This window comes from Taudactylus pleione, unplaced genomic scaffold (assembly GCF_031769625.1).
Source record: "Taudactylus pleione unplaced genomic scaffold, aTauple2 ptg000378l, whole genome shotgun sequence".
NCBI classification, from domain to species: domain Eukaryota; kingdom Metazoa; phylum Chordata; class Amphibia; order Anura; family Myobatrachidae; genus Taudactylus; species Taudactylus pleione.
This window is the reverse complement of record NW_028284779.1, coordinates 860,896-879,748: the sequence shown is the minus strand read 5'-3', so window position 1 is coordinate 879,748 and position 18,853 is coordinate 860,896.

Below are 18,853 nucleotides of genomic sequence, written 5' to 3'. Positions count from 1 at the left end.
AAGAGGAGGGGGCCCCGAATGGTGAATGCACACGGGCCCCTTCCTCTCTTATTACATCCCTGAAAAATATCCCTTCACAACCAAGGACTCCTTCCCAAAGGGGAGGAGCAGGGTTAGCGGCGAGTGCGGGAGCAAACGCCATCTGAAGATGATGAATGCTCCAGCAGTCAAGCTCTGAAAGTATTCTATTTTCAGAGCTTGATGAATTCTGTCCCCATACTAGTGTATGGGGATAGCGGGTCATTCCCGGGAGGGAAAGGTAAGCAGGAGATATCTGTGATACTAGTGTATGGGGACAGCGGGCCATTCCACAAAAGGAAAGTAAGTAGGAGATATCTGTGATACTAGCGTATGGGGACAGCAGGTCATTCCACAAAAGGAAAGTAAGTAGGAGATATCTGTGATTCTAGTGTATGGGGACAGTGGGCCATTCCCGGGAGAGGAAGGTAAGCAGGAGAAATCTGTGATACTAGTGTATGGGGACAGCGGGTCATTCCGGGAGGGAAAGGTAAGCAAGAAATATCTGTGATACTAGTGTTTGGGGACAGCGGGTCATTCCACAAAAGGAAAGTAAGTAGGAGATATCTGTGATACTAGTGTATGGGGACAGCGGGCCATTCTGGGAGAGGAAGGTAAGCAGGAGATATCTGTGATACTAGTGTATGGGGACAGCGGGTCATTTCTCAAAAGGAAAGTAAGTAGGAGATATCTGATCTGTGATACTAGTGTATGGGGACAGCGGGCCATTCTGGGAGAGGAAGGTAAGCAGGAGATATCTGTGATACTAGTGTATGGGGACAGCAGGCCATTCTAGGAGAGGAAGGTAAGCAGGAGATATCTGTGAAACTAGTGTATGTACAGCGGGCCATTCTAGGAGGGAAGGTAAGTAGGAGATATCTGTGATACTAGTGTATGGGGACAGCGGGTCGTTCCGGGGGAGAAAGGTAAGCAGGAGATATCTATGCTGATGATAATCAAATTTAACTTTCCACCCCTGAGCTCTCACCCTCGCTCCTTACCCGTATCTCCAACTGTCTCTCTGCTGTCTCTTCATGGATGTCCCAGCGCTTTCTTAAACTTAACATGTCTAAGACTGAGCTGATCATCTTCCCACCTTCTTCCACTACCTCACTTCTCACAATTTCCTTATCTACTGATGGCACATCTATCTCCTCTAGCCCCAAAGTGCGCTGTCTTGGCGTTATCCTAGACTCCTTCCTCTCCTTTAAACCACACATTCAGCACCTCTCGCAGTCCTGCCATTTCCACCTCAAAAATATCTCCAGGATTAGACCCTTCCTCATCCAGGATGCCACTAAAACCCTCATCCACTCACTGGTCATCTCCAGATTGGACTACTGTAACCTTCTCCTAGCTGGCCTCCCAGTCTCTCACCTCTCTCCACTACAATCAGTTCTCAATTCTGCTGCTCATCTCATCTTCCTCTCCAGACGTTCTACATCTGCTTCCCCTCTCCTGCAATACTGGCTCCCCTTCCCTTTCAGATGCCAATTTAAGGTTCTTACACTCGCCTACAAAGCCCTCACCAAATCCTCTCCCACATACATTGCTGACCTTCTCTCCCCTCCCACCCGTCCACTTCGCTCAACAAATGCACGCCGCCTCTCTTGCCAACTGATTACTTCCTCCCACTCCCACATCCAAGATTTTGCCCGTGCTGCTCCCTACCTTTGAAATGCTCTCCCTCTCCCTATCAGACTCTCCACCTCTCTACAAATCTTCAAACGGGCTCTCAAGACCCACTACTTCATCAAGGCCTTCCAGCTCTCATCCTAACCCACTTCATGCTCTGTCCTCCCTATCTTCCCTTTCTGTGTCACACCTGTCTGTCTGCCCCTCCCCTTTAGAATATAAGCTCTCACGAGCAGGGACCTTTCACAGATATCACATTATCTTTTTGACGAATGGCCCCGACACTTAGGGCCTGATTCAGACCCGCTCGCAAGTGCATAGTGCTCGCAAGTGGGTCTATTGTCAGGTAGTGTGCATGCACGGCGTGCGATTTGCGTGTGCGCGAGCCCTGGAGCGAGTGTGAAATTCACTTGCTCCGGGGCTCGCTACAAACGGGGCAGCTGTTGATGTTGATCGACAGCTCGCCCCGTTTTGTAGGTGGGTCGGGGTGTGGCTGGCCAAACAGACGTTCCTGAAGGAACACCTGCCGTCTGGGGGCGGCCCTACTGATATCACTCGTGATGTCAATAGTGAGCTTCCGGTTCTATTAGAGCAGGAAGCTCACTGTGGCTTGTGGCAGACGAGACCCTACCACAAGGGTCTCGTAGCAAGCCCGATGGTCTTGTTGAAAGCCCGATGGTCGCGACCATCACCTGGCCGCTCGCAAAAGCTGTGGGTGATCACCCACAGCTTAGCGAGCGGCCAGAAGGCCGGACAAAAAAAAGAACGCCCTTCAGACAGCGAGCGGGTCTGAATCAGGGCCTTCATTTCTACAATTGCTTTTGTAGAAATTAAGTGATGATGAATAGACCCCTTAAGCTGGGTACACACTAAACGATGTGTGTACCCAACAATCCAACGACGGGCGACCCCCCCCCGCTGACGGGCCAACATATCGGGCAGCCGGTACATATTAGACAATCTGGTGCCGGACCGCTCACATATGTTGGCCCCTGCCACATCCCACTGCATGGGGTCATCAGCCGCATCGTCAGATTGAGCTACATGTATGGACGACCTGACGTTGCGGCTGACAATCCCATGTGTGAGTGCACAACCTGGCATAGTGGGTATACCCTGCACGATTTGAATGATTTGTCGTTCCGATCTGTCAGAATCGGGCAAATCATTCAAAATATCGCTAAGTGTGTACCCAGCTTTAGGGAAAAAAATAAAATTTTTATGCTGTGTTTGACTAAGCCCCGCCCCCATGATCGTGGACCCCTCCTGCGACCCCCCTCCCTTAATTACACTTACCTGCAGTGATCAGTACTCCGGTAATGTCCTCCGAGGCTATAGTCAGCTGACATCCCATCCTGCACTGGGACTCGGTCAGGTGATGACCGGGCCCCAGTACAGGCTGGGAGACCAGCTGACCGGAGGGAGGACATCACCAGAGCCCCGATCACCGGTCCCTGGACTCAGGTAAGATTTTTTTTATTCTATTTATTTATTTTAATAGTGTATCAGCGTATGGTCTGTTTAGACCACACAGCTGACCACTGGGGCTGGCTCCGGGCTCTGCTCTGCCCATTAGAGCAGAGCAGGAGTCCGGTAACCGGGGAAGACCCTGGATAACGCCACCTCCAGCTGGCATTATTATCACAGGGCTTTCTCCGGTATTTTTTCACAATTTATTTTTAGTAACTTTGGCCATATCACATTTCCCATTACAATTATGGGAAATGAGATCTGCTTACTAAAAATAAGTAATAATTAGGGGTTGGAGTAGAATTTTACGAATTCTACTCCAATTGCCCTGTAGTAACTTTAGGTGATACTAAAATAATGTGAAAAGGGTGTGAAAACACGCCTTTTCACTTTATTTTAGTAAAAATAATGTTAATAAATAGAGCCCTATGTACCGAAAACTATATAGTTCAGTAGAAAGTTTGACATTTCCGCAGACCACATACTAAGCTATAGGGATTGCATCTGCATTCTAAAACAGAGGACCAGCCACAGATATCTGGTCACGATAAATGGCCCCATACTGAAAAACTGTCACTGCTCACTTTTATGTTATACAAATTTGTTGCACTGTTCAGGTTTGTGCTGCTAGTCCACGCCATGCAAGCTTGGCAAGTGAGCTTACATTTTAGCAACAAGCTACATTGAACTAGGCATCATGGTCATTATCCTCCTCTGTGAATATATTAATATTATCACTGGCATATCTTTTACAAAAATACCCCAAAGTAGAAAGTGTTATGGAATGGGCAATCACCTATTAATGTTCTATAACAAACATTTCCTAGCAGTGAGTGCTAGAGATGATACGTAAGGAGATTCCTTGCATGAGAGCAAATCCCCTTCTTGTGCTGCTTTTCTATTGCTAGCTACTACATATAAGTCTAGTAGAGGAACACTTGTGGACAGTATTATGTTAACATTTAGAATGTCGACACCAGAATATTGTTGACATAGGGCCTGATACAGAGCCGCTCGCTAATTTCCAAGGGCACGCTCTGAATCAGGAAATGGTTGCGATTATCGCGACCATCGGCATTGCGAGGAGACCCTAAGGTAGGTTCTCAGCACTCGCAATGCCGAGTGGACTTCCAGCTGTAATAGAGCCGGAAGTCCACTACTGACATTACTCGTGATGTCAGTAGGGACGTTCACAAATGGTAGGCGTTGCTTCGGGAACGCATCCATTTGTTCAGCCACCCCCCCTACCCGCCTACAAAACGGAGCGAGCTGTCGATCAACATCAACAGCCGCCCCGCTTTACTGCGAGCCCCGGAGCGCGTGCACACTGGGCCACCATCGACCCGCTTGCAAGCGCAATGCGCTTGCGAGTGGGTCTGAATCAGGCCCATAGTCTGAATGTAGTGTTAGGCTGCGGTTAGGGTTAAGGTACGGTTATGCTTAAAATATGCTAGATACACTATGTTGACATTCAGACATACACAATGTCACATTCTGGCAATGTAGACATTATGCTCATGTCGACATGTCAATTGTCGACATAATGTCCTTTTCTCAATATTTCATACCACACCATTATGGACATCTCATTGGCACTGACACACTTCTTTTGCAGCACTGTGTTAATGAGGGGAATGACAGCAATCTGGCCTACCTGTACACGCAACACTTGTGGGCAAACTAATCAATGTAGAAGGATGCTTTTTTGCACTACATTTACATACAGTAGCATAAAGAGTCAAGCAACTTTTAGAGTTCAGTAGACTGTCAGTTAAATTTAAGAGCTAGGAAGAGATCTTAAGGAGCAGGGAACATGTGCATCATTGATGCCAACAGAAAATTAGACGCCAGGAGTAATATTTTAGGTGCATTGGTTACCTGTCTTCTGGAACATATCCAGGCTTGGTTTACGGACTTACTACCCCCCACTGTACCGATAAGGTGAGACAGCTCCTACGACATATGTCAGGAACCATCAAGTACAGACCAGTTGTGTTTGTCAACAAAGGAAATTGGTTTAGTAGAAGTGCTGGACTGGGAAAATTAGGGAGATTGATCTGTCAGGTCTTGTTTTCATGATGTAACTTTCATTAATTGTGTGTCAGGGGATTTCAGAGACTTTCGCTGGCCCTGAGGTGAGAAGTTATATAAACAGTATAGGGATGTCAGCTGTCTGCTGCTCATGTTGTTGGCCTATGGCCCAATTTGATATGTTGTGATTGAGTTTTTTAGTCATTGCTGTATAGGGGACATATATGGTATCACGGTAAGGCTCCTGACACAGCGGCTGGTCAGGGAGAGTACAGACGCCCATGTGATCGTTTGTCAGTGCTTGAGCTTTGCATACATAAGTATACTGGTTAATATCCATTGATTGTATACAATGACATTTCTGTTCTTTTGGTTTCAATTGCAAATGAGATTGTAGGTTTTGACTTGGATATTATATAAAGCGGGTCAAAATGCCCCCATATATATCCCTCCCTAAAAAAGGGATATTGGGATAAAGAGGTGTTTGCCAGAAAAAGAGATAGACACCGACACACCCCGATAAACATCTGGGGCCAAATGTAATAGGGTGAGAGTTTAGAGAATGTGAGAATTTAGCCGTAAAACTCTCACAGTTTTTATACTCGCCCAATGTAACAGAGACAGAGAACATGGAACTCGCACATTTTTCACACTCAAAAAACACTCACGATGTAACTCTCATCCAGATGTTTTCCCATTTTGAAGATAAAACTCGACCAATGTGAGAGGTTACTGCTAAACTCTCACATTTTCTAAACTCTCACCCTATTACATTTGGCCCGTGATGTCCATGTACTGTAGTGCATAAAGCAAAAAGTGATCATAATAACTCATTCATCAGTCAGACCACTAAACCATTGTGTGGCTTTCTGTAGAGGAAAACAATTATCAGATGGCAGTGGAACCATCGTTTAACTTTATGTAAAGGACCACAGCTCCAGACTGCAGTAAATCCATTGTGTAGCTTTCAGTAAAGGACTTTAGCTTCAGAATGCAGTGAATCTATTGTATGGGTCTCAGAAGAGGAAAACCAGTCACAAGCTGCAGTGAACCCATCATGTAGCCTTCTGTAGAGGATCATCCGCTAAGAGTGCAGTGAACCCATCGTGTAGCTTTCTGTAGAGGATCATCCGCTAAGAATGGAGTGAACGCATCGTGTAGATTTCTGTAGAGGATCATCCGCTAAGAGTGCAGTGAACCCATCGTGTAGCTTTCTGTAGAGGATCATCCGCTAAGAATGGAGTGAACCCATCGTGTAGCTTTCTGTAGAGGATCATCCGCTAAGAGTGCAGTGATCCATCGTGTAGTTTTCTATAGAGGATCATCCGCTAAGAGTGCAGTGAACCCATCGTGTAGCTATCTGTAGAGGATCATCCGCTAAGAGTGCAGTGAAACCATAGTGTAGCTTTCTGTAGACAATCATCTGCTAAGAGTGCAGTGAACCCATCGTGTAGCTATCTATAGAGGATCATCCGCTAAGAGTGCAGTGAACCCATTATGTAGCTTTCTATAGAGGATCATCCGCTAAGAGTGCAGTGAGCCCTTCATGTAGCTTTCTGTAGAGGATCATCCTCTAAGAGTGCAGTGAACTGATCGTGTAGCTTTCTGTAAAGGATCATTCGCTAAGAGTGCAGTGAACCCATTTTGTAGATTTCTGTAGAGGATCAGCCGCTAAGAGTGCAGTGAACCCATTATGTAGCTTTCTGTAGAGAATCGCTAAAAGTACAGTGAGCCCTTCATGTAGCTTTCTGTAGAGGATTATCCTCTAAGAGTGCAGTGAACCGATCGTGTACCTTTCTGTAGAGGATCACTCGCTAAGAGTGCAGTGAACCCATCGTGTAGCTTTCTGTAGAGGATCATCCTCTAAGAGTGCAGTGAACCCATCGTGTAGATTTCTGTAGAGGATCATCTGCTAAGAGTGCAGTGAACCCATCGTGTAGCTTTCAGTAGAGGATCATCCTGTAAGAGTGCAGTGAACCCTTCATGTAGCTTTCTGTAGAAGATCATCCGCTAAGAGTGCAGTGATCCCTTCATGTAGCTTTCTCTAGAGGATCATCCGCTAAGAGTGCAGTGAACCCTTCATGTAGCTTTCTGTAGAGGATCATCCGCTAAGAGTGCAGTGAACCCATCGTGTAGCTTTCCGTAGAGGATTATCCGCTAAGAGAGCAGTGAAACCATCGTGTAGCTTTCTGTAGAAGATCATCCGCTAAGGGTGCAGTGAACTCATCGTGTAGCTTTCTGTAGAGGATCATCCGCTAAGAGTGCAGTGAACCCATCGTGTAGCTTTCTGTAGAGGATCATCTGCTAAGAGTCCAGTGAACCCATCGTGTAGCTTTCTGTAGAGGATCATCCGCTAAGAGTGCAGTGAACCCATCGTGTAGCTTTCCGTAGAGGATTATCCGCTAAGAGAGCAGTGAAACCATCGTGTAGCTTTCTGTAGAAGATCATCCGCTAATGGTGCAGTGAACTCATCGTGTAGCTTTCTGTAGAGGATAATCCGCTAAGAGTGCAGTGAACCCATCGTGTAGCTTTCTGTAGAGGATCATCTGCTAAGAGTCCAGTGAACCCATCGTGTAGCTTTCTGTAGAGGATCATCCGCTAAGAGTGCAGTGAACCCTTCATGTAGCTTTCTGTAGAGGATCATCCGCTAAGAGTGCAGTGAACCCATCGTGTAGCTTTCTGTAGAGGATCATCTGCTAAGAGTGCAGTGAACCCATCGTGAAGCTTTCTGTAGAGGATCATCCGCTAAGAGTGCAGTGAACCCTTCATGTAGCTTTCTGTAGAGAATCATCTGCTAAGAGTGCAGTGAGCCCTTAATGTAGCTTTCTCTAGAGGATCATCCGCTAAGAGTGCAGTGAACCCTTCATGTAGCTTTCTGTAGAGGATCATCCGCTAAGAGTGCAGTGAACCCATCGTGTAGCTTTCCGTAGAGGATTATCCGCTAAGAGAGCAGTGAAACCATCGTGTAGCTTTCTGTAGAAGATCATCCGCTAAGGGTGCAGTGAACTCATCGTGTAGCTTTCTGTAGAGGATCATCCGCTAAGAGTGCAGTGAACCCATCGTGTAGCTTTCTGTAGAGGATCATCTGCTAAGAGTCCAGTGAACCCATCGTGTAGCTTTCTGTAGAGGATCATCCGCTAAGAGTGCAGTGAACCCATCGTGTAGCTTTCCGTAGAGGATTATCCGCTAAGAGAGCAGTGAAACCATCGTGTAGCTTTCTGTAGAAGATCATCCGCTAATGGTGCAGTGAACTCATCGTGTAGCTTTCTGTAGAGGATAATCCGCTAAGAGTGCAGTGAACCCATCGTGTAGCTTTCTGTAGAGGATCATCTGCTAAGAGTCCAGTGAACCCATCGTGTAGCTTTCTGTAGAGGATCATCCGCTAAGAGTGCAGTGAACCCTTCATGTAGCTTTCTGTAGAGGATCATCCGCTAAGAGTGCAGTGAACCCATCGTGTAGCTTTCTGTAGAGGATCATCTGCTAAGAGTGCAGTGAACCCATCGTGAAGCTTTCTGTAGAGGATCATCCGCTAAGAGTGCAGTGAACCCTTCATGTAGCTTTCTGTAGAGGATCATCTGCTAAGAGTGCAGTGAGCCCTTAATGTAGCTTTCTATAGAGGATCATCCACTAAGAGAGCAGTGAACCCATCATGTAGCTTTCTGTAGAGGATCATCCGCTAAGAGTGCAGTGAACCCATCATGTAGCTTTCTGTAGAGGATCATCCGCTAAGGGTGCAGTGAACCCATCATGTAGCTTTCTGTAGAGGATCATCCGCTAAGGGTGCAGTGAACCCATCGTGTAGCTTTCTGTAGAGGATCATCCGCTAAGAGTGCAGTGAACTCATCGTGTAGCTTTCTGTAGAGGATCATCCGCTAAGAGTGCAGTGAACCCATCGTGTAGCTTTCTGTAGAGGATCATCTGCTAAGAGTCCAGTGAACCCATCGTGTAGCTTTCTGCAGAGGATCATCCGCTAAGAGTGCAGTGAACCCTTCATGTAGCTTTCTGTAGAGGATCATCCGCTAAGAGTGCAGTGAACCCATCGTGTAGCTTTCTTTAGAGGATCATCCGCTAAGAGTGCAGTGAACCCATCGTGAAGCTTTCTGTAGAGGATCATCCGCTAAGAGTGCAGTGAACCCTTCATGTAGCTTTCTGTAGAGGATCATCCGCTAAGAGTGCAGTGAACCCTTCATGTAGCTTTCTATAGAGGATCATCCGCTAAGAGTGTAGTGAAGCCATCGTGTAGCTTTCTGTAGAGGATCATCCACTAAGAGAGCAGTGAACCCATCATGTAGCTTTCTGTAGAGGATCATCCGCTAAGAGTGCAGTGAAGCCATCATGTAGCTTTCTGTAGAGGATTATCCGCTAAGCGTGCAGTGAATCCATCATTTAGCTTTCTGTAGAGGATCATCTGCTAAGAGTGCAGTGAACCTATCATTTAGCTTTCTGTAGAGGATCATCTGCTAAGAGTGCAGTGAACCCTTAATGTAGATTTCTGTAGAGGATCATCCGCTAAGAGTGCTGTGAAGCCATCGTGTAGCTTTCTGTAGAGGATCATCTGCTAAGAGTGCAGTGAACCCATCATGAAGCTTTCTATATAGGATCATCCGCAAAGAGTGCAGTGAACCCTTCATGTAGCTTTCTGTAGAGGATCATCTGCTAAGAGAGCAGTGAACCCTTCATGTAGCTTTCTGTAGAGGATCATCTGCTAAGAGTGCAGTGAACCCTTCATGTAGCTTTCTATAGAGGATCATCCGCTAAGAGTGCAGTGAAGCCATTGTGTAGCTTTCTGTAGAGGATCATCCGCTAAGAGAGCAGTGAACCCATCGTGTAGCTTTCTGTAGAGGATCATCCGCTAAGAGTGCAGTGAAGCCATCATGTAGCTTTCTGTAGAGGATCATCTGCTAAGACTGCAGTGAACCCATCATTTAGCTTTCTGTAGAGGATCATCTGCTAAGAGTGCAGTGAACCCATCATTTAGCTTTCTGTAGAGGATCATCCGCTAAGAGAGCAGTGAACCCATCGTGTAGCTTTCTGTAGAGGATCATCCACTAAGAGTGCAGTGAAGCCATCATGTAGCTTTCTGTAGAGGATCATCTGCTAAGAGTGGAGTGAACCCATCGTGTAGCTTTCTATAGAGGATCATCCGCTAAGAGTGCAGTGAACCCATTATGTAGCTTTCTATAGAGGATCATCCGCTAAGAGTGCAGTGAGCCCTTCATGTAGCTTTCTGTAGAGGATTATCCTCTAAGAGTGCAGTGAACCGATCGTGTACCTTTCTGTAGAGGATCACTCGCTAAGAGTGCAGTGAACCCATCGTGCTGCTTTCTGTAGAGGATCATCCTCTAAGAGTGCACTGAACCCATCGTGTAGATTTCTGTAGAGGATCATCTGCTAAGAGTGCAGTGAACCCATTGTGTAGCTTTCTGTAGAGGATCATCCTGTAAGAGTGCAGTGAACCCTTCATGTAGCTTTCTATAGATGATCATCCGCTAAGAGTGCAGTGATGCCTTCATTTAGCTTTCTGTAGAGGATCATCCGCTAAGAGTGCAGTGAACCCTTCATGTAGCTTTCTGTAGAGGATCATCCGCTAAGAGTGCAGTGAACCCATCGTGTAGCTTTCCGTAGAGGATTATCCGCTAAGAGAGCAGTGAAACCATCGTGTAGCTTTCTGTAGAGGATCATCCGCTAAGGGTGCAGTGAACTCATCGTGTAGCTTTCTGTAGAGGATCATCCGCTAAGAGTGCAGTGAACCCATCGTGTAGCTTTCTGTAGAGGATCATCTGCTAAGAGTCCAGTGAACCCATCGTGTAGCTTCCTGTAGAGGATCATCCGCTAAGAGTGCAGTGAACCCTTCATGTAGCTTTCTGTAGTGGATCATCCGCTAAGGGTGCAGTGAACCCATCGTGTAGCTTTCTGTAGAGGATCATCTGCTAAGAGTCCAGTGAACCCATCGTGTAGCTTTTTGTAGAGGATCATCTGCTAAGAGTGCAGTGAACCCATCGTGAAGCTTTCAGTAGAGGATTATCCGCTAAGACTGCAATGAACCCTTCATGTAGCTTTCTGTAGAGGATCATCTGCTAAGAGTGCAGTGAACCCTTCATGTAGCTTTCTATAGAGGATCATCCGCTAAGAGTGCAGTGAAGCCATCGTGTAGCTTTCTGTAGAGGATCATCCACTAAGAGAGCAGTGAACCCATCATGTAGCTTTTTGTAGAGGATCATCTGCTAAGAGTGCAGTGTACCCATCGTGTAGCTTTCTGTAGAGGATCATCTGCTAAGGGTGCAGTGAACCCATCATGTAGCTTTCTGTAGAGGATCATCTGCTAAGGGTGCAGTGAACCCATCGTGTAGCTTTCTGTAGAGGATAATCCGCTAAGAGTGCAGTGAACCCATCGTGTAGCTTTCTGTAGAGGATCATCTGCTAAGAGTCCAGTGAACCCATCGTGTAGCTTTCTGTAGAGGATCATCTGGTAAGAGTCCAGTGAACCCATCGTGTAGCTTTCTGTAGAGGATCATCCGCTAAGAGTGCAGTGAACCCTTCATGTAGCTTTCTGTAGAGGATCATCCACTAAGAGTGCAGTGAACCCATCGTGTAGCTTTCTGTAGAGGATCATCCGCTTAGAGTGCAGTGAACCCATCGTGAAGCTTTCTGTAGAGGATCATCCGCTAAGAGTGCAGTGAACACTTCATGTAGCTTTCTGTAGAGGATCATCCGCTAAGAGTGCAGTGAACCCTTCATGTAGCTTTCTATAGAGGATCATCCGCTAGGAGTGCAGTGAAGCCATCGTGTAGCTTTCTGTAGAGGATCATCCAGTAAGAGAGCAGTGAACCCATCATGTAGCTTTCTGTAGAGGATCATCCGCTAAGAGTGCAGTGAAGCCATCATGTAGCTTTCTGTAGTGGATTATCCGCTAAGCGTGCAGTGAATCCATCATTTAGCTTTCTGTAGAGGATCATCTGCTAAGAGTGCAGTGAACCCATCATTTAGCTTTCTGTAGAGGATCATCTGCTAAGAGTGCAGTGAACCCTTAAAGTAGATTTCTGTAGAGGATCATCCTCTAAGAGTGCAGTGAACCGATCGTGTAGCTTTCTGTAAAGGATCATTCGCTAAGAGTGCAGTGAACCCATTGTGTAGATTTCTGTAGAGGATCAGCCGCTAAGAGTGCAGTGAACCCATTATGTAGCTTTCTGTAGAGAATCGCTAAAAGTGCAGTGAGCCCTTCATGTAGCTTTCTGTAGAGGATTATCCTCTAAGAGTGCAGTGAACCGATCGTGTACCTTTCTGTAGAGTATCACTCGCTAAGAGTGCAGTAAACCCATCGTGCAGCTTTCTGTAGAGGATCATCCTCTAATAGTGCACTGAACCCATCGTGTAGATTTCTGTAGAGGATCATCTGCTAAGAGTGCAGTGAACCCATTGTGTAGCTTTCTGTAGAGGATCATCCTCTATGAGTGCAGTGAACGCTTCATGTAGCTTTCTATAGAGGATCATCTGCTAAGAGTGTAGTGAAGCCATCGTGTAGCTTTCTGTAGAGGATCATCCACTAAGAGAGCAGTGAACCCATCATGTAGCTTTCTGTAGAGAATCATCCGCTAAGAGTGCAGTGAAGCCATCATGTAGCTTTCTGTAGAGGATTATCCGCTAAGCTTGCAGTGAATCCATCATTTAGCTTTCTGTAGAGGATCATCTGCTAAGAGTGCAGTGAACCCATCATTTAGCTTTCTGTAGAGGATCATCTGCTAAGAGTGCAGTGAACCCTTATTGTAGATTTCTGTAGAGGATCATCCGCTAAGAGTGCTGTGAAGCCATCGTGTAGCTTTCTGTAGAGGATCATCTGCTAAGAGTGCAGTGAACCCATCATGAAGCTTTGTATATAGGATCATCCGCAATGAGTGCAGTGAACCCTTCATGTAGCTTTCTGTAGAGGATCATCTGCTAAGAGAGCAGTGCACCCTTCATGTAGCTTTCTGTAGAGGATCATCTGCTAAGAGTGCAGTGAACCCTTAATGTAGATTTCTGTAGAGGATCATCCTCTAAGAGTGCAGTGAACCGATCGTGTAGCTTTCTGTAAAGGATCATTCACTAAGAGTGCAGTGAACCCATTGTGTAGATTTCTGTAGAGGATCAGCCGCTAAGAGTGCAGTGAACCCATTATGTAGCTTTCTGTAGAGAATCATCTGCTAAGAGTGCAGTGAACCCTTTTTGTAGATTTCTGTAGAGGATCATCCGCTAAGAGTGCTGTGAAGCCATCGTGTAGCTTTCTGTAGAGGATCATCTGCTAAGAGTGCAGTGAACCCATCATGAAGCTTTCTGTAGAGGATCATCTGCTAAGAGTGCAGTGAACGCTTCATGTAGCTATCTATAGAGGATCATCCGCTAAGAGTGTAGTGAAGCCATCGTGTAGCTTTCTGTAGAGGATCATCCACTAAGAGAGCAGTGAACCCATCATGTAGCTTTCTGTAGAGGATCATCCGCTAAGAGTGCAGTGAAGCCATCATGTAGCTTTCTGTAGAGGATTATCCGCTAAGCGTGCAGTGAATCCATCATTTAGCTTTCTGTAGAGGATCATCTGCTAAGAGTGCAGTGAACCCATCATTTAGCTTTCTGTAGAGGATCATCTGCTAAGAGTGCAGTGAACCCTTAATGTAGATTTCTGTAGAGGATCATCCGCTAAGAGTGCTGTGAAGCCATCGTGTAGCTTTCTGTAGAGGATCATCTGCTAAGAGTGCAGTGAACCCATCATGAAGCTTTCTATATAGGATCATCCGCAAAGAACCCGTCATGTAGCTTTCTGTAGAGGATTATCTGCTAAGAGAGCAGTGAACCCTTCATGTAGCTTTCTGTAGAGGATCATCTGCTAAGAGTGCAGTGAACCCTTCATGTAGCTTTCTGTAGAGGATCATCTGCTAAGAGTGCAGTGAACCCTTCAGTGAACCCTTTCTGTAGAGGATCATCTGCTAAGAGTGCAGTGAACCCATCATGAAGCTTTCTATATAGGATCATCCGCAGTGAACCCGTCATGTAGCTTTCTGTAGAGGATTATCTGCTAAGAGAGCAGTGAACCCTTCATGTAGCTTTCTGTAGAGGATCATCTGCTAAGAGTGCAGTGAACCCTTCATGTAGCTTTCTATAGAGGATCATCCGCTAAGAGTGCAGTGAAGCCATTGTGTAGCTTTCTGTAGAGGATCATCCGCTAAGAGAGCAGTGAACCCATCGTGTAGCTTTCTGTAGAGGATCATCCGCTAAGAGTGCAGTGAAGCCATCATGTAGCTTTCTGTAGAGGATCATCTGCTAAGACTGCAGTGAACCCATCATTTAGCTTTCTGTAGAGGATCATCTGCTAAGAGTGCAGTGAACCCATCATTTAGCTTTCTGTAGAGGATCATCTGCTAAGAGAGCAGTGAACCCATCGTGTAGCTTTCTGTAGAGGATCATCCACTAAGAGTGCAGTGAAGCCATCATGTAGCTTTCTGTAGAGGATCATCTGCTAAGAGTGGATTGAACCCATCATGTAGCTTTCTATAGAGGATCATCCGCTAAGAGTGCAGTGAACTCATTATGTAGCTTTCTATAGAGGATCATCCGCTAAGAGTGCAGTGAGCCCTTCATGTAGCTTTCTGTAGAGGATCATCCTCTAAGAGTGCAGTGAACCCTTCATGTAGCTTTCTATAGATGATCATCCGCTAAGAGTGCAGTGATGCCTTCATTTAGCTTTCTGTAGAGGATCATCCGCTAAGAGTGCAGTGAACCCTTCATGTAGCTTTCTGTAGAGGATCATCCGCTAAGAGTGCAGTGAACCCATCGTGTAGCTTTCCGTAGAGGATTATCCGCTAAGAGAGCAGTGAAACCATCGTGTAGCTTTCTGTAGAGGATCATCCGCTAAGGGTGCAGTGAACTCATCGTGTAGCTTTCTGTAGAGGATCATCCTCTAAGAGTGCAGTGAACCCATCGTGTAGCTTTCTGTAGAGGATCATCTGCTAAGAGTCCAGTGAACCCATCGTGTAGCTTCCTGTAGAGGATCATCCGCTAAGAGTGCAGTGAACCCTTCATGTAGCTTTCTGTAGAGGATCATCCGCTAAGGGTGCAGTGAACCCATCGTGTAGCTTTCTGTAGAGGATCATCTGCTAAGAGTCCAGTGAACCCATCGTGTAGCTTTTTGTAGAGGATCATCTGCTAAGAGTGCAGTGAACCCTTCATGTAGCTTTCTGTAGAGAATCATCCGCTAAGAGTGCAGTGAACCCATCGTGTAGCTTACTGTAGAGGATTATCTGCTAAGAGTGCAGTGAACCCATCGTGAAGCTTTCAGTAGAGGATTATCCGCTAAGAGTGCAATGAACCCTTCATGTAGCTTTCTGTAGAGGATCATCTGCTAAGAGTGCAGTGAACCCTTCATGTAGCTTTTTATACAGGATCATCCGCTAAGAGTGCAGTGAAGCCATCGTGTAGCTTTCTGTAGAGGATCATCCACTAAGAGAGCAGTGAACCCATCATGTAGATTTTTGCAGAGGATCATCTGCTAAGAGTGCAGTGTACCCATCGTGTAGCTTTCTGTAGAGGATCATCCGCTAAGGGTGCAGTGAACCCATCATGTAGCTTTCTGTAGAGGATCATCTGCTAAGGGTGCAGTGAACCCATCGTGTAGCTTTCTGTAGAGGATCATCCGCTAAGAGTGCAGTGATCCCATCGTGTAGCTTTCTGTAGAGGATCATCTGCTAAGAGTCCAGTGAACCCATCGTGTAGCTTTCTGTAGAGGATCATCTGGTAAGAGTCCAGTGAACCCATCGTGTAGCTTTCTGTAGAGGATCATCCGCTAAGAGTGCAGTGAACCCTTCATGTAGCTTTCTGTATAGGATCATCCGCTAAGAGTGCAGTGAACCCATCGTGTAGCTTTCTGTAGAGGATCATCCGCTAAGAGTGCAGTGAACCCATCGTGAAGCTTTCTGTAGAGGATCATCCGCTAAGAGTGCAGTGAACCCTTCATGTAGCTTTCTGTAGGGGATCATCCGCTAAGAGTGCAGTGAACCCTTCATGTAGCTTTCTATAGAGGATCATCCGCTAAGAGTGCAGTGAAGCCATTGTGTAGCTTTCTGTAGAGGATCATCCGCTAAGAGAGCAGTGAACCCATCGTGTAGCTTTCTGTAGAGGATCATCCGCTAAGAGTACAGTGAAGCCATCATGTAGCTTTCTGTAGAGGATCATCTGCTAAGACTGCAGTGAACCCATCATTTAGCTTTCTGTAGAGGATCATCTGCTAAGAGTGCAGTGAACCCATCATTTAGCTTTCTGTAGAGGATCATCCGCTAAGAGAGCAGTGAACCCATCGTGTAGCTTTCTGTAGAGGATCATCCACTAAGAGTGCAGTGAAGCCATCATGTAGCTTTCTGTAGAGGATCATCTGCTAAGAGTGGAGTGAACCCATCGTGTAGCTTTCTATAGAGGATCATCCGCTAAGAGTGCAGTGAACCCATTATGTAGCTTTCTATAGAGGATCATCCGCTAAGAGTGCAGTGAGCCCTTCATGTAGCTTTCTGTAGAGGATCATCCTCTAAGAGTGCAGTGAACCGATCGTGTAGCTTTCTGTAAAGGATCATTCGCTAAGAGTGCAGTGAACCCATTGTGTAGATTTCTGTAGAGGATCAGCCGCTAAGAGTGCAGTGAACCCATTATGTAGCTTTCTGTAGAGAATCGCTAAAAGTGCAGTGAGCCCTTCATGTAGCTTTCTGTAGAGGATCATCCACTAAGAGAGCAGTGAACCCATCGTGTAGCTTTCTGTAGAGGATCATCCACTAAGAGTGCAGTGAAGCCATCATGTAGCTTTCTGTAGAGGATCATCTGCTAAGAGTGGAGTGAACCCATCGTGTAGCTTTCTATAGAGGATCATCCGCTAAGAGTGCAGTGAACCCATTATGTAGCTTTCTATAGAGGATCATCCGCTAAGAGTGCAGTGAGCCCTTCATGTAGCTTTCTGTAGAGGATCATCCTCTAAGAGTGCAGTGAACCGATCGTGTAGCTTTCTGTAAAGGATCATTCGCTAAGAGTGCAGTGAACCCATTGTGTAGATTTCTGTAGAGGATCAGCCGCTAAGAGTGCAGTGAACCCTTCATGTAGCTTTCTGTAGAGGATCATCCGCTAAGGGTGCAGTGAACCCATCGTGTAGCTTTCTGTAGAGGATCATCTGCTAAGAGTCCAGTGAACCCATCGTGTAGCTTTCAGTAGAGAATTATCCGCTAAGAGTGCAATGAACCCTTCATGTAGCTTTCTGTAGAGGATCATCTGCTAAGAGTGCAGTGAACCCTTCATGTAGCTTTCTATAGAGGATCATCCGCTAAGAGTGCAGTGAAGCCATCATGTAGCTTTCTGTAGAGGATCATCCACTAAGAGAGCAGTGAATCCATCGTGTAGCTTTCTGTAGAGGATCATCTGCTAAGAGTCCAGTGAACCCATCGTGTAGCTTTTTGTAGAGGATCATCTGCTAAGAGTGCAGTGAACCCTTCATGTAGCTTTCTGTAGAGAATCATCTGCTAAGAGTGCAGTGAACCCATCTTGTAGCTTACTGTAGAGGATCATCTGCTAAGAGTGCAGTGAACCTATCGTGAAGCTTTCAGTAGAGAATTATCCGCTAAGAGTGCAATGAACCCTTCATGTAGCTTTCTGTAGAGGATCATCTGCTAAGAGTGCAGTGAACCCTTCATGTAGCTTTCTATAGAGGATCTTCCGCTAAGAGTGCAGTGAAGCCATCGTGTAGCTTTCTGTAGAGGATCATCCACTAAGAGAGCAGTGAACCCATCATGTAGCTTTTTGTAGAGGATCATCTGCTAAGAGTTCAGTGTACCCATCGTGTAGCTTTCTGTAGAGGATCATCCGCTAAGGGTGCAGTGAACCCATCATGTAGCTTTCTGTAGTGGATCATCTGCTAAGGGTGCAGTGAACCCATCGTGTACCTTTCTGTAGAGGATCATCCGCTAAGAGTGCAGTGAACCCATCGTGTAGCTTTCTGTAGAGGATCATCTGCTAAGAGTCCAGTGAACCCATCGTGTAGCTTTCTGTAGAGGATCATCTGGTAAGAGTCCAGTGAACCCATCGTGTAGCTTTCTGTAGAGGATCATCCGCTAAGAGTGCAGTGAACCCTTCATGTAGCTTTCTGTAGAGGATCATCCGCTAAGAGTGCAGTGAACCCATCGTGTAGCTTTCTGTAGAGGATCATCCGCTAAGAGTGCAGTGAAGCTTTCTGTAGAGGATCATCCGCTAAGAGTGCAGTGAACCCTTCATGTAGCTTTCTGTAGAGGATCATCCGCTAAGAGTGCAGTGAACCCATCATGTAGCTTTCTATAGAGGATCATCCGCTAGGAGTGCAGTGAAGCCATCGTGTAGCTTTCTGTAGAGGATCATCCACTAAGAGAGCAGTGAACCCATCATGTAGCTTTCTGTAGAGGATCATCCGCTAAGAGTGCAGTGAAGCCATCATGTAGCTTTCTGTACAGGATTATCCGCTAAGCGTGCAGTGAATCCATCATTTAGCTTTCTGTAGAGGATCATCTGCTAAGAGTGCAGTGAACCCATCATTTAGCTTTCTGTAGAGGATCATCTGCTAAGAGTGCAGTGAACCCTTAATGTAGATTTCTGTAGAGGATCATCCGCTAAGAGTGCAGTGAAGCCATCGTGTAGCTTTCTGTAGAGGATCATCTGCTAAGAGTGCAGT